Source organism: Phoca vitulina, unplaced genomic scaffold, assembly GCF_004348235.1.
Source record: "Phoca vitulina isolate PV1807 unplaced genomic scaffold, GSC_HSeal_1.0 scaffold5, whole genome shotgun sequence".
Taxonomy (NCBI): Eukaryota; Metazoa; Chordata; class Mammalia; order Carnivora; family Phocidae; genus Phoca; species Phoca vitulina.
The window spans coordinates 11,375,377-11,391,148 of NW_022589708.1; the positions used below are offsets into that span (position 1 = coordinate 11,375,377).

Here is a 15,772-nt window from a genome sequence, read left to right on the forward strand (position 1 = left end):
TCACTCACGATGACTGTAACAGAGATGACAGCCGCTGTTGTGCGTACTGGTGCACTTCTTAAATAGTACTGTGCCCTCGCTCGTTAGCATTGCTTTCCAACTACGAGGGTAAAATAACTAATAGGTAACGTTTATTGAGCATTTACTAAGCTCTAGGCAAGGTTCTAAGTCTTCTCCTGCATTTTCTCATTTAATAAATATAGGGAACTACATAACACATGGATAACGGTAGTCTCGTCTGTCAGCATATTCACATTAGGGAAAAAATAAGGATTTGTTTTTCTCTTTCCACATGCGTCATGTTTTTTAGTCACTTAAAATTTTTTTTGCAAGTGAGTTGAATTTTGACATTCAATTAAGAAGGCGCTTACAGGAAAATGACACTCCACAGTACAAAAAAGCTCCAACTTATTCAGATGGAAGGCAATAATGCCACCAAGAAATCCCCTCATGAAGTGGAAAACAAATACTTTTTTTTCCCTTTGATTTGACAGTCTGTGCTCCATAGTTAAGAAAAGCTGAAAGGTTGAAAGCCTGCTTCAGTATGTGAATTGTCCCTAGAAAAACTGTATGAAACCAAACATGTTATTTACTGGCTCTGAGTTGGGGTGTTGAAGGTGGGGAAGGGGGTGGGGAGAGAAAGGAGCGTATTGAGGGGCTGGGGGGTGGCGTCAAGAGAAAGAAAGCACTTGGGGTCATTACTTCCTGCCAATTTCAGTTTCAAAAACAAATTCCTTCAACTTGCCAACAGCCCTCAACAAATTCTCATTGTCAGAATGAACACTTATCAAAAGTAGTTTCATTTGGGAAGGGTTTTTATGATACTAATAAAACTTTAAAGCTTCTCACTGCTGACGAATGTGGTTTAAAAAAAAAAAAGTCTTAACAATATACAGCCATTTGAACAGCAATACTTACCTGGGAAAATAGCAAACCACAGCGGAGACAAAAAGAGAATTATGAGAGCTGATATTGGGTCTAAGTCTAATCAACAAGACAAGCCAGGACAGTAGATTTAAAGCAGACGGATGTAGGTCTACGACCGAGCGGAGGCAGGGAAGGCTTCCAAATGTGGTCTGAGTTAAACAGTGTGAGGAAACAGTGGCTTAGAGTTGTCAGGTCAGATGGAAACGGAATACGTAGACCAGTTTAAGACAGCCCTGCGGAGCCCTGATTTACAGAGCTCTGACTGCAGATAATTAGGCCAAGCTTAGACAAAAGCAAGAGAGCGCGCACGCTGGCTAAGTGAAGGACGATGCGGCCAACAGTGGCCTGGCTCCACATCATGCCGTTGGCTATTCCACAGCTATAAGACTCATCCGCTTGCTCTGCCATGCCTTCTTTTTACATTCACTAACTAGGAAAATCCGAAGGTGAAGAGCGGAAGTGAGCTCAGTGTCATGGTTCCAAGAACATCTAGAGCTGTCGAGAGAAACGCCTTCAGCTCTTTGGCAGTGCGGGCATTTAGATCCATGGCCTCCGAGAACCTAAAATGTGTTATGCTCCATGTGGCCCGCACAGCTGCAGACTCAGGATTGCTCTCCAGCTTGTAAATATTTCAACTTCCAGGATATCTTTCAGTAGCAGGTTGGGCTTGTCAAGGGTCTACTGGGACAGAGTGAATGGAAAATGGAAAGGAACGAACTAGATCATTTAGCCTGAAAGGCATTTTAAAACTTGGATTACTTGAATCGTCATCTACACTCTGCTTTAATTTGTGTGTGCGCCCAAGGTGCAGGATCCCTGGCAACGTCAACTTCCTAAATTGTTCATGTTGGTGTCGAACAAAATCTGACCTCTAAGCTGTTTTGTTGTTTCCATTTGGGTTAGAAAGGGACTGTTTGTTCAAAGCTCGTGTTCTAAACCCGTTTGGGATTTTAACTAAAGTCAGATTACCATGGTTTCAGCACATTCCGGTTTACTTAGTAAAATTCAACCCTTGTGAAATTGGCTGCAAATGAAGTACCTAATTCCAATTTTCGGCATAATCTGATTAGTACTTTTCATGTTATAATAATGAACAGTGACTACTCAGCATTTTGTTAGACTTTTTTTTTTTGGCTCAGAATGAAAACAAGCTCTTTCCACTTCATCATTCTGTAACTTTCCAAAAAAAGCTGATGGCTTTGGAGGTATATTGCCACACAACACCCTTATTAACAGGCTGTTGCTTGCTGCAATTTACATAAACTAAGTGTGCATCCCTCTGCTATGTATCCCAAAATATCCAACATCTTCACTGAAATTTACACCAACCAACAAGTATGTTGATTTTTTCTTTTTTTCTTTTTGGTGCTTTAATGGTGAAATATGTTACTGTGCTAGCAAACACACCCATACCATCTGTTGGGTGAGAGGAAGACAGTTTCTAAGAACAATTAAGTTTAGTTCTGGGTGCTCAGCTAGAGAGAGCCACCATCCGCCCAGTTGTGAAAAGAAAGAAATTCTGTTCATTCTGTTCTCTCCCTCCCTCTCTCCCTGATACCAGTCTCTTTCTCACAGCTCTCTCCTTTGCATCACCTTGCTCCCCTCACATTTTCACTCTCTCTCTCTTTTTCCTTGGCTTCTGTTTGGCCCTGACTATCCTTCCAATTTCTTTTCTTTTTTTTTTTTTTTAAAGATTTTATTTATTTATTTGACAGAGAGAGAGACATAGCGAGAGAGGGAACACAAGCAGGGCATGAGTGGGAGAGCTAGAAGCAGGCTTCCCGCTGAGCAGGGAGCCCGATGCAGGGCTCGATCCCAGGACCCCGGGATCATGACCTGAGCCGAAGGCAGACGCTTAACGACTGAGCCACCCAGGCGCCCCATATCCTTCCAATTTCTGTCTCATTCAGGGGATCAGTAAGACACGACCTGGCAGACACCCCCTTCTCCGAAGGGCTATATAAGTGATCTGCTGAGATTATTGGGAGGTAATGTTCCCTGGCAAAAGAAGGAAGAGGAAATTAAAGCAAAAAGAGGCTCCTCAAAAAAGACCTTTTTTGGGGGGGGAAGGGGTGTCTTACAGAACGGCCTTGGTAAGCATTTCTTAATGTAGGGTGAACTTGTCCCACTAAAATCCAAAAAAAACCAGAATAATGGAATTCAGGCCTTTCTCGACAGTTACATTAGATCTTTGCAGAGACTAATTATCACAGTGTGTTCTACAGCATGTCTGATTCCAGAGGTGAACTCTGCAGAGGTCACAAAGAAAGTTGGCACCGATCAGAATCGTCACTGTCCCCTGTTCTAAATAAAAAGTGGTGTCACCAAACTTCCCGCAGCCAATCGATATTTCGTGCCGCAGGCTGCTCAGTGCAGTGGACCAGTGGCTAATAAACTTGTCCCTATACATAAGCCACCGTATTATGTGCCTCTGTCTGGGCCAGGAACCAAGGCGTGCTCTGATTTCAGAGACCCGGTTCTTATCACCTGGGGAAGAGAAACGCTCGGGTGACGTAAGAAAGCGGCTAAATCAACCATCGCCAAGACCTGCAGACTCCAAAATTAAAGGAGAAAATATGCGTGCAGTTGGTTCAATTGGCACCCATTAAAGCTAATAACTAATCATCCTCGCAAGTTTCTAGCTCCGAATGATCAAATCTGCAAAGAAAACAACATCCGTCCACTTTTACACTCCAGTGGAAGAGGTGGTCCCTCGCGGCAGGGCGGCACAGTCTCGCCATCTGGAGAATAAATCGAGTGTGAAGTACAGTATAGTTTGGGACCAAGCTCCGTGGCGGCAGCTCAGCAGTGAGTTCATTAGTTCCCAACTTCCAGGGATTAGAGCGGCATCAATTCTACTGTCGGATCGGAAGAGACAGACAGGATACGAGATTCAAGGAGGATTGTGACAACCAGGAGGAGCCCCTTGGGTTTATTTATAAAACTACAAAGTATAAACATACCCAAATAAGTGCCTTAAATAATAGCATTATCACAGTTTCATAACATCTGAATTAACACCTTCCCCTTCTCCCACACCACCCCCTCAACCTCGTGTGTTAATGTATAGTCCTTTTCAGAGGAAACCGCAAGGGCGCCCTGGATGCAACAGGAGCAGGGAGAAGGCCGAGCGGCAGAACCCAGATTTGGTAATTAAGAAATATGAAAGACCTCCTAGACTCCAGGGAGATGCATAACCTTGGTGATTTTTAAAAATGTGCAATTAATATTTCATCGTTCAAAAGGCAAACTGCGAGGCCACAGCCTCAAAAACACTAGTGAATTCTGTCTTTTCTGAATGTGTCCATCTTATTTCCATTGTATCTGATTTGTAAAACGATGTCACAGGCCCGGAGTGCAACGAACTTTGGGCAGACGGCCTTGCTATCGGTATCTATGCGAAAAAATTTTTGAAAATGTTGAGGTCATTTGGTTTGGAGTGAACTTTTCCGTGGAAGGATCTCCTTTTTCACACAACTTCTTTTATACATTTATATTAAAAAAAAAAAAAAAGAAGAAGTGCTTGTGACATAAAACAGGTCATCGCTTGTAAACTATGTTATTGTATTTTTCTCATAAATGTATAAAAATTTATTACAGGATCCCGGAGACCGTGGTAGTGACTGCATTGGACAAAAGGCAAATAAATTCTCATTAATTATTACAACGTGGTAGTGTTTCTTTAGGAAGGTGATAGTGTTGAGTTTTCTATCCCTTTGTTTTTCCCACATGATAAAGAAATCTTGGTTTGTTTCTGAAAGAAGAAAACCGACAACAGTACTACATGTACCATGAGTCAACTGGTTTAAAATTTCATTCACGGGTAACACCAAAGGCACAGGTAATTGGACTTCATGAAAATTAAGAAGTATTTGTACATCAAGAGACACTATGAACAGAGGAAAAAAGGCAACCCACAGATTGGGAGAAAATATTTGCAAATCATATAACTGATAAAGGATTCATATCTAGAATTTATACAGATCTCCTCACACTCAACAACAAAAAAACAACACAATTCCAAAAAAAAAACCCCCAAAAACAAAAAACCAACACAATTCAATGGGCAAAGGACTTGAATAGACATTTCTCCAAAGAAGATATACGGATGGCCAATAAGCACATGAAAAGATGCTCAACATCACTGATCATTAGGGAAACGCAAATCACAACTACACTGAGATACCAGTTCACGACCATTAGGATGGCTACTGTGAAAAAAAAGAAACCAGAAAAAAACAAGTGTTGGTGAGGATGTGGATAAATTGGAACCCTAGTGCGCTGTTGGTGGGAATGTAAATTATAGCCGCTATAGAAAATAGTATGGCAGTTCCTCAAAAAATTAAAAATAGAATTACCATATGATCATCAGTGCCCCTTCTGGGTATATATCCCAAAGCACTAAAGGCAGGGTCTTAAAGAGATTATTTGTGACACCTGTGTTTATAGCAGTATTATTCATCATTGCTGAAATGTGGAAGCAACCTAAGTGTCCACTGACAGAAGAACGGCTAAGCAAAATGTGTTATACATGTACAATGAAATATTATTCAACTTTAAAAAGAGAGGAAATTCACGGGGCGCCTGGGTGGCTCAGTTGGTTAAGCGACTGCCTTCGGCTCAGGTCATGATCCTGGAGTCCCTGGATCGAGTCCCGCATCGGGCTCCCTGCTCGGCAGGGAGTCTGCTTCTCCCTCTGACCCTCCCCCCTCTCATGTGCTCTCTCTCTCTCTCTCATTCTCTCTGTCTCAAATAAATAAATAAAATCTTTAAAAAAAAAAAAGAAATAAAATTAAAAAAAAAAAAAAAAAGAGAGGAAATTCTGACAGATGCTACAACATGGATGAACCTTGAGGACATTAGGGTAAGTGAAATAAGCCAGTCACAGAAAGACAAATACTGTTGTGATTCCACATCAATGAGGTACTTAGAGTAGTCAGAACGTAGAATAGTGGTTGCCAGGTGCTGGGGGGAGGAGGGAATGGGGAGTTAGTGTTTCATGAGCACAACATTTCAGTTTTACAAGATGAAGAGTTACAGGGATGGAGGGCGGCATGGCTGCACAACAGTGTGAATGTTCCAGTAACAACTGAATAGTACCCTTAAACATGGGTAAGGTGGGAAATTTTGTTATATATACAATACCACAATAAAAAAAAGTGAAAAATTTTTCACTCACTGATTTATCCCACAAATTATTACATTCTAGGCACTCTGTTTATTCTGAAAGTGTAGACTTGGGTAGAGCAAAGTTTCTGATGTGTTAATTATAAAAGGTACATTAAAACACACATTTATAGTGAAATGCCAAATCAACTTTCGTTCAAAGGACTAAGAAGGCTCAGGGTGTATGGACAGATAGTTCATAATATGCAACTGGCACTTCTGCCCCTCAGAGATTTAATGGAACAAGAGAAAACCCCACAAGAAACAACACTAGAATACAATAAATCTATGAAAAGAATTTATTTGGAAGGTCTCCGAGCAATTAAAAATATTTTTTAAAGACATTTAAAAAATGGCTTTAAGTCATACAGGCCTATACTTTCATCAAAATTCACAGAAAGTATGCTTAAAATTTGTGTTTCATTTTATATAATTTTTACCACAAAAGAGCAAAGAGAATAGTAACCAGTTTTGAAGGGTAGTCAATGATATACACACAGAAGTATTTGAGGGGAAGTCTACTGCTGCTGTCTGCAACTTACTTTGAAATTAATTAAAAAGTAAATGAATTGATGGATGGATAGAAGGATAGCTAGGGGGACAAGTTTTTACTCTGTAAAACATTAATGGGAGAATATAGGAGGTGGGTATAAGGGTATTCATTGTACAGTCTTTCAACTTTTGTGATGTTTAAAGTTTTTGTAATACAACTCGGGGAAAAAAAATTTCTTAAAGCGCCTCTAAAATGTTGGGGCGCCTGGGTGGCTCAGTCGTTAAGCATCTGCCTTTGGCTCAGGTCATGATCCCAGGGTCCTGGGATTGAGCCCCGCATCGGGCTCCCTGCTCTGCGGGAAGCCTGCTTCTCCCTCTCCCACTCCCCCTGCTTGTGTTCCCTCTCTCACTGTGTCTCTCTCTGTCAAATAAATAAATAAAATTAAAAAAAAATTTATAAAAAAATAAATAACATGTTGATAATTTTTGGAGCTGATTGGTGAATACATGGGGACTCTTGACACAATTCCCTTTACATTTGCATATACAGATCTTCCTCAACTTATGATGGGGTTATGTCCCAATAAACTCATTGTAAGTTGAAAATATCGTAAGTCAATAAATACCGTAAGTGGAAAATGTGTTTAATTCACCTAACCTACTGAACGTCATATGTGAGCCTAGCCTACCTTAAACGTGCTCAGAACACTTATGCTAGTCTACAGTTGGGCAAAATCATCTAACACAAAGCCTGTTTAATAATGAAATGTTGAATATCTCAAGTAATTTGTTGAATACTGTACTGAAAGTGAAAAAACAGAGGGGCTGTACGGTGCAGATGCATTGGTTGTTTACCTTGGTGATCATGGGGCTGACTGGGAGCTGAGGCTCCCTGCTGCTGCCCAGCATCATCACAGAGGATCTTACTGCCTATTGCTAGCCCGAAAAAGATCCAAATTCAAAATTTAAAGTGCAGCTGCTACTGAATGTGTATCACTTTTGCACCACTGTAAAGTTGAAAAATCCTAAATTGAACCATCATAAGTTGGGGACCATCTATATTAGAATATTTCCACAATAAAATGTTAAAAACTAGTTAATGATGTATATCATATGATTTCACTCATACGTGGAATTTTTAAAAAGATTTTATTTATTTATTTATTTGAGAGAGAGAGAGCAGGGGTAGGAGCAGAGGGAGAGGGACAAGCAGACTCTGTGCTCAGCATGGAGCCAGATGTGGGCCTTGATCCCATGACCCTGAGATCTTGACCTGAGCTGAAATCAAGAGTTGGACGCCTAACCAACTCAGCCACCGAGGCACCCCTCATATGCGGAATTTCAGAAACAAAACAAACTAACAAAAAAAGAGACAAAAACAGACTCTTAAATACAGAGAACAAATTGGTCCTTGCCAGAAGGGAGGTAAGTGGGAGGACGGGTGAAACAGATAAAGGGGATCAAGAGGACACTTTGATGAGCACTGAGTAATGTACAGAACTGTTTGATCATTGTATTCCACACCTGAAATTAATATGACACTGTACGTTAATTATACTTCAATTAAAAAGTTAATGGCAAGTTAACTTCATTTTACTTGTTATTTGTGGGAAATAATTTGGGGGAGATTATTTTTAGGCTTGTGATTTTTTTTTTGGTTAACTAATCAATGGCTGTTAGTGTATTCATAGTTGTGCAACCATTGCCACAATCAATTTTAGAATATTTTTATCATCCCCACAAGAAACCCCATATTCTTTAAGCAGTTACTTCCATATCCCCGCAACCCTCCCAGGTCTAGGCAACCACTAATCTATCTTGTTTCTCTGTAGATCTGCTTATTCTGAACATTTCATATAAATGGAATCATGCAATATGTGATCTTTTGACTGGTTAGTACAATGTTTCAAGGTCTGTCACGCTGTAGCCTATATCAGAACTTCCTTCTTTATTGCCAAATAATATTCCACTGTATGGATATACCACTTCTAGTTCATCTATTATCAGTTAATGAACATTTGGTTTGTTTTGGCCTTTGGCTACTAGGAAAAATGCTGCTACGAACATTCATGTACAAGTTTTTGTATGGTTATCTGTTTTCTTTTTTTAAAGATTTTATTTATTTATTTATTTATTTATTTATTTATTTATTTATTCATTTATCTATCTATCTATCAATCAGAAAGAGAGAGACAGAGCACAAGCAGGGGGAGCAGCAGGCAGAGGGAGAAGCAGGCTCCCCACTGAGCAGGGAGCCCGATGCGGGGCTCGATCCCAGGACCCCAGGATCATGACCTGAGCCGAAGGCAGACGCTTAACTGAATGAGCCACTCAGGCATCCCTGGTTATCTGTTTTCATTTCTCTTGGGTACGTACCTAGGAGAAAGTAGAATTGCTGGGTCATAAGGTAACTCTAATCTTCTGAGTAACTATTAACTGTTTCCAAAGCGGCTGTGTCAATTTATATTCTGACCAGCAGCGTATGAAGGTTCCAATTGCTTTCTACATCCTCACCAACACTTGTTAAGATCTTTTTGATTAGAGCCATCCTAGTGGGTGTGAAGGGGTCTCTCACCATGCTCATTGTGGTTTTGATTTGCATTTCCCTGATGACTAATGATGTTGAGTACCTTTTCATGTGCTTTTCTGCCAATTTTATATCTTCTTTGGAGAAAGGTCTATTTCAAATCCTTTGCTCATTTAAAAAAACTATGGTAAAATAAATACAACATAAAATTTTCCATTTTAACCATTTTTAGGTGGGGAGGGGCAGAGGGAGAGACAGAATCCCAAGCAGACCCTGTGCTAAGTGCAGAGGCCTATGCAGGGCTCGATCTCACAACCCTGAGGTCATGACCTGAACTGAAATCAAGAGTCAGATGCTTAACTGACTGAGCCACCAGGTACCCCTATTTTAACAATTAAAAAAAATATTTTATTTATTCATTTGAGACACTGAGATACAGAGAGAGAGAGAGAGAGCATGAGCAGGGGGAGAGGCAGAGGGAGAGGGAGAAGCAGGCTCCTCGCTGAGCCAGGAGCCCAATGTGGGGCTCGATCCCAGGACCCTGGGATCATGACCCGAGCAGAAGGCAGACGCTTAACTATCTGAGCCAGCCAGGCGCCCCTTAACCATTTTTAAGTGTACCATTCGATGGTCTTAATTACTGTCACAATGTTGTGCAACCATCATGATTACCTATATCCAACACTTTTTAATCACTCCAAACAGAAACTCTGTAAGCATTAAGCAATACTTCCTAATTCCCACCTACCCCCCAGCCAGTAACCTCTAATCTACTTTCTGTATCCATTCTTTTGGGTATATATCTAGGAATAGAACTGCTGGGTCCAATCCATCACCTTTACCCCCTCTACTCTTTTACTTTGCCTTCTCCCCACCTGCTTCTGATGGATCCTCCTCAACTGTATGTGACAGGTCTTATGGGGTTTTTTGAGGACCTTGCCAGGCATCCTCATGCCTCTGAGGTGCCTAAAACCCAAACTCATATGGAAACGTGGAGCCAGTGTCGAGAAGATGGCTCTCATGGGCACGACTGCCTAAACTTTTTCCATTTCTTAACTTTGATTTAATACTGTGGCTTTGAGGTATATTTTGCACACAACCTTTTCTTTTTTTCTTTTTTTTATTTTTTTATTTTTTAAAAAGATTTTATTTATTTATTTGACTGAGAGGCACAGTGAGAGAGGGAACACAAGCAGAGTGAGTGGGAGAGGGAGAAGCAGGCTTCCCGCCAAGCAGGGAGCCCGATGCGGAGCTCGATCCCAGGACCCTGAGATCATGACCTGAGCCGAAGGCAGACGCTTAATGACTGAGCCACCCAGGCGCCCAACCTTTTCTTTTTTTAAAGATTTATTTATTTGAGAGAGAGAGAATAAGAGAGAGAGAGACAGTGTACGCACAAGAGGGGGGAAAGTCAGGGAGAAGCAGACTCCCCGCTGAGCAGAGAGCCCGATGTGGGACTCGATCCTGGGACTCCAGGATCATGACCTGAGCCGAAGGCAGACGCTTAACTGACTGAGCCACCCGGGTGCCCTGCACACAACCTTTTCAAAAGACAAAGTATTTACCTACTAAAAGCATGTATTGCCTTTCTCCATGCGAATAACAACCGCCATGCCCAGATTTGTCTGTGGAGCTCTGGAGCCTTCCTACTCTTACTATTTTCTTTCTTCGCACTCATCACTTGTTCTCACAGCCTCAGAGGGGCGATGGTATAAGTTCTGGTCTCTAGCAGGGCAGCAGAGGCATAAGGGGCCATGGGACCTGTTCTAGGCGGAACAGCCTGTGAGTGGAGGAACGGGGTGCTTTGGCATGCTTTCCCCTGAGGGGGCCACTAGCCACGTCTACATGATGTGAAGGATTCAGAGGAAAGAAAACTAGACAACATCATCACTCGTTAGGTGTTTTATTGCTCAAGGCCAAACATCCAGATACTTGAAAACATTTAGATAACCGATAGGATTTGTCCTTTTCTTTGTTTGTGATTCTGACAAGAAAATTTCCTGAATACTATCCCTAGATTCTGTCTGATGTCTCTGGTCTGGTACATTTAAAAATTTTTAACCAGTAGGAGAGGGATCAATCAAATGCTATCCACTGTGCTGGCTGCTGGGAACAGGTGTGGAGGGATAGGGAAAGATAGATAAATAAGTTTATATTGATATATAAATCAACAGAGGAATGTGTCATCTAGTTGTGGCAATGAAAGACCCGTAGAATGAGAAGTGAAATAGTTCAAGTCGGTGCAACAGACAATAGGACCACGGGACTTAGAAACAGGAGGGGGCACTTCAGGCTCAGATAGGAGGCAGGGGAGCTGGGAATCTCGATAGGAGCAGAGGAGGGGCTAGCACCCAGCAGAGAGCCAGAAAAGGGCAGAGGGCAGAGGCAGGAGTAGTAAGTGAATCAAGAGGCAGGTGGTCAGTACGTACGAGGTTAGGTAGGGAAGGTGCTAGCACCGGGAGATGGACAGAAAGACGAGAGATTCCCAGATGGGCAGGGGTGAGCCCCCATTTAGGGATATAAGGGCTGAAGCCTTATATTTCCTCCCCCATTGAGGGAGGAAAGGGTTGTAGGGTTGGTGGGACAAGAATCGCAGTTCAGTTGAGAAAGTCCTCTCCACAGTGGAAGCTGCTAGTGCCCAGGCCTGGACTGGGAGAAGGTCCATCACCCACCATCCCTTGAGTGCTAAGTGAAGAAGCTCCCTGCCTGAGCCTGCTCTGTCCACACGGGCAACTTCTCCATCTTGGGAGCCTGAAGCACTTTTATCGCCAGAGGGCTTCTAGTCCTGAAACTACTCGATTTTGTCTTTGGAATGGGTGTTTTTACATGGGTCTCTGATCTGGGATTCAGAGTACAGTACAGGGATAGTACAATGCATCTTCTTTTCTGAAAAAGAAATGTAAAGTATATATGGAGTGGGAACGAGGCCCACCACCCTCCCTTTTGCCTTCTAATTGGTCTCGCTCTGCCCCGAGGACGGCGAAGAGGCTCTCTTCCCACCTGGTGCAAAGCACAGCCCCAAGCAAAGCTGCCCTCTCCCCCTCAACTTGCTAGATTTGGGTTTCTCCAGTCTCTGCATTAGAGAAGGTAATTAACTATTTGGGTTTAAAAGCCCTCCTGCTGGGTTGCAGTCTGCGTGGGAGAATAAAAGTAAACAACCGAAAGGGAACGTGTCACCAAAGGACTGTGCACCTACCTTTCTTCATTATAAGGATGAAAAGGTTGCCATTTGTCACAGGTGCCATGGACTACCCACCCGCACAGGGCAGGGTCTGCGGGCCTTTCATTCTTTTTGAATGGTAAGTCAAGAGTGACCGGGTCGTCATGTAATGAGGCAGCCCTGCCGTGGTTTCCGACACGCATGAGCTAACAGCCATGTCACCTGGCCTGAGCAGTTCCAGTATGATACTTATAACTGTTCTGGCTGATTGACATCCTTTAGTTTACAAGCCCACTTGAGATCCATTGCTAGTAACTAATCCGAACTGTCCCCTAATCTAAGTATTAAGAACCAATTTCCTTAAAAAGCCAAAGCTTCCCTTCTATGTGGGGAAACATTTGTTTTCCTGCCCGTCCCAATTTTGGAAGCGAATCGGGCCCACTTGTCCCCACGGCCGCGCTAAGGTGGGTCACACAGGAGCTCCGCTGCGTCCACGGTGCAGCCAGGAAATTCCTGTCTCTGAGCCAACTGCTTCCACAACACTTCTCTAAGGTGCTGACACAAAGAATCTTGTCTCCATAAGTAGGAGGTTATGAAAGCTTACAGATAGAAGTGTACATGTCTAATGATAAGGCACAAACAGCCTTGCAACTCAACAAACCAAAATAACGGGCATTTCAGCTAGCTCTAGGCACAAGGTCTTGACTTCACATTTTGGGGAAGAAGCTTTACTCTGTGGAAGAACAGCATCCTAAACAGGATTCTTAATTAGTTTTCCTGGCAGCCACGAATGAAGAAATCAGGTAACTGAATAAGCTCTGTGATGGCAGCGATCGAACACGAAGAAGTATTTCTTGCAATACACCAAACTGGATCATTATTCCCACAAACTACTTTTTTTTTTTTTTTTTTTAAAGATTTTATTTATTTATTTGAGAGAGAGAGAATGAGAGACAGAGAGCATGAGAGGGAGGAGGGTCAGAGGGAGAAGCAGACTCCCTGACGAGCAGGGAGCCCGATGTGGGACTCGATCCCGGGACTCCAGGATCATGACCTGAGCCGAAGGCAGTCGCTTAACCAACTGAGCCACCCAGGCGCCCAAAAAATGAAAAGGAATTTTAAAATCCCCTGCATGATTTTACCAGTTGGTTCTATCTTTGTAGATTTTGATTTCTGTTGCTCAAATATATACCCACACTCCATTTTATAGTAGCTAATCATTTATTCTTCATGGTTTGTTGTTGTTGCTGTTTGTCTCGCTTCCTAATTATTTCCCAAAGAAAGTGGCCATTAAAAAGGCTTTGTTTCTTTTAGGTGGCAAGTTCATAGGTATTTTATTTTATTATTATTATTACTGTTGTTTTTTAAAGATTCATTTATTTGAGAGAGAGAGAGTGGGGGGAAAGGCGGAGGAGAGAATCTTCAGGCAGACTCCCGCTGAGCACGAAGCCCATGTGGGGCTCGATCCCACAACCCATGAAATCATGACCTGAGCCGAAACCGAGTCTGACACTCAACCGACTGAGCCACCCAGGCACCTCTATTATTTTTATTTTTTTAAGATTTTATTTTTAACTAATCTCTACACCCAACGTGAAGCTCGAACTCACAACCCTGAGATCCAGAGTCACATGCTCCACCAACCGAGCCAGCCAGTTGCCCCCAAATTTATAGATATTTTAAAGAGTAGAACTTCTCCATCTTACTCTTTGACATTTTGTTTTATTCTAAAATCAACAAGGAAAAGAGAAGAAAAATATAATGTGGAAAATTGAAGAATGGAGGATGATGATGGACATCAGAACATTTTATTTTTTCAAAAGGCAGATTCTGCCCTTTGGGAACTGTGGTTTGGTTATAGCAAAGGGCCCTTCACAAGGACCACGCCACACAGGAGGAGGTTTCTCCTTGCAGTCTACTGGAGCATGCCATATTCCTCTGCAAATAGGTAGCATGGAGAAAGTGGCAGAGCCCAGTGTCATCTTACCTAGCTCAGGAACACCAGCTCTTCTATAATTCCAGGTCTTCCTTGAGAAAAATGCTAATAAAACAATGCAGTGGCCTGCACCACACTTGATTTTCATTGTGTTGTACACCTTGTCTTCTAGCCAGCTCTTCATGTTCACTTTCTCGGCAGTTTCATTCCTTCACTGGTGCCAGGCAGGCTCAGTGCGGAACCACTTGGGTTTTCTTCCCTCTTTTATCGCCCAGTAAATTTTCATAAAGCATTTAACGTGAGAACAAGCAGGTTAATTTACCATGCCGGTGAGCCAGGCTCTCGGAAGGCTCCCTGCAACACTGCCACGTTTTGGCGTCAGAGTCAGAGGCCTCGGTCCCAGCGGCGGGGAAGCTTGCCAGAGTCTTCCCTGTGCAGACACCAGGTGTGATCTAGCGTAACAGATTGCGTGGACGCTCAGCAGCTTCTATAATCCGTGCGTCAGGACCAAACTGTATCCTTCGTGCAAGATGAAGATGAAAGTCTCAGGGGCTAAAAGCTCTGCCAGGAAAGGCTTCTGCACATACAGGAAGTAGGAACATCATCCCACCTTGCAACACATGCCTGGTTTCAGGGACATCAAAGTCCTTTTTAACAATGTTAGTACCTTGTTGGAATGCCCTGTTAAATCACAATGCTGTTTTTCCCTAACTATAGGTGGACAACGAGAACCACACATTAAAAAAATATCCAAAAAATAGGGGTGCCTGGGTGGCTTGGTCGGTTAAGCATCTGACTTCGGCTTAGGTCATGATCTCGGGGTCCTGGGATCGAGCCCTGTGTTGGGCTCCCTGCTCAGCAGGGAGTCTGCTTGTGCCTCTGCCCCTCCCCCTGCTCATGTTCTCTCTCTCTCTAATAAATAAATAAAATCTTTATTTATTTATTTTTAAAGATTTTATTTATTTATTTGACGGAGAGAGACACAGTGAGAGAGGGAACACAAGCAGGGGGGAGTGGGAGAGGGAGAAGCAGGCTTCCCGCGGAGCAAGGAGCCCGATGCGGGGCTCGATCCCAGGACCCTGGGATCATGACCTGAGCCGAAGGCAGACACTTAACGACTGAGCCTCCCAGACGCCCCATAAATAAAATCTTTAAAAAATAAATCCAAAAAATAGAATTATAAGGAAATTTAAAATGTATTAAATCCAGCCTTTAAAATATACCTGGTCAGTTGCCCAAATCACATATGAAGTCTTGGTCGACAGTGACTTTGAACACTGATGCTCCAGAGGTCAGCCCTTGGGATGTTGCTTAGGGAAGACGTTCAGGGAGAGGCCAAGCTTTGATGCTAGACATTGCGGATCTCAAAGATGAGAATAGCATGTCCCCTGCAGATGGCAAGCTTAGTGAGCCTTTAGAAAAGGACAGGCCTTGGGGCGCCTGGGTGGCTCAGTCATTGGGCGTCTGCCTTCGGCTCAGGTCATGATCCCAGGGTCCTGGGATCGAGCCCCGCATCGGGCTCCCTGCTCGGCGGGAAGCCTGCTTCTCCCTCTCCCACTCCCCC

General features: G+C 43.0%; 1 protein-coding gene across 1 annotated transcript in view; it reads right to left on the reverse strand.

Moving 5' to 3' along the window:
* Positions 1 to 15,772, reverse strand: part of CLYBL (citrate lyase beta like) — a 243,245-nt gene that overhangs the window by 30,607 nt on the left and 196,866 nt on the right. The gene's annotated exons all lie outside the window — the stretch shown is intronic.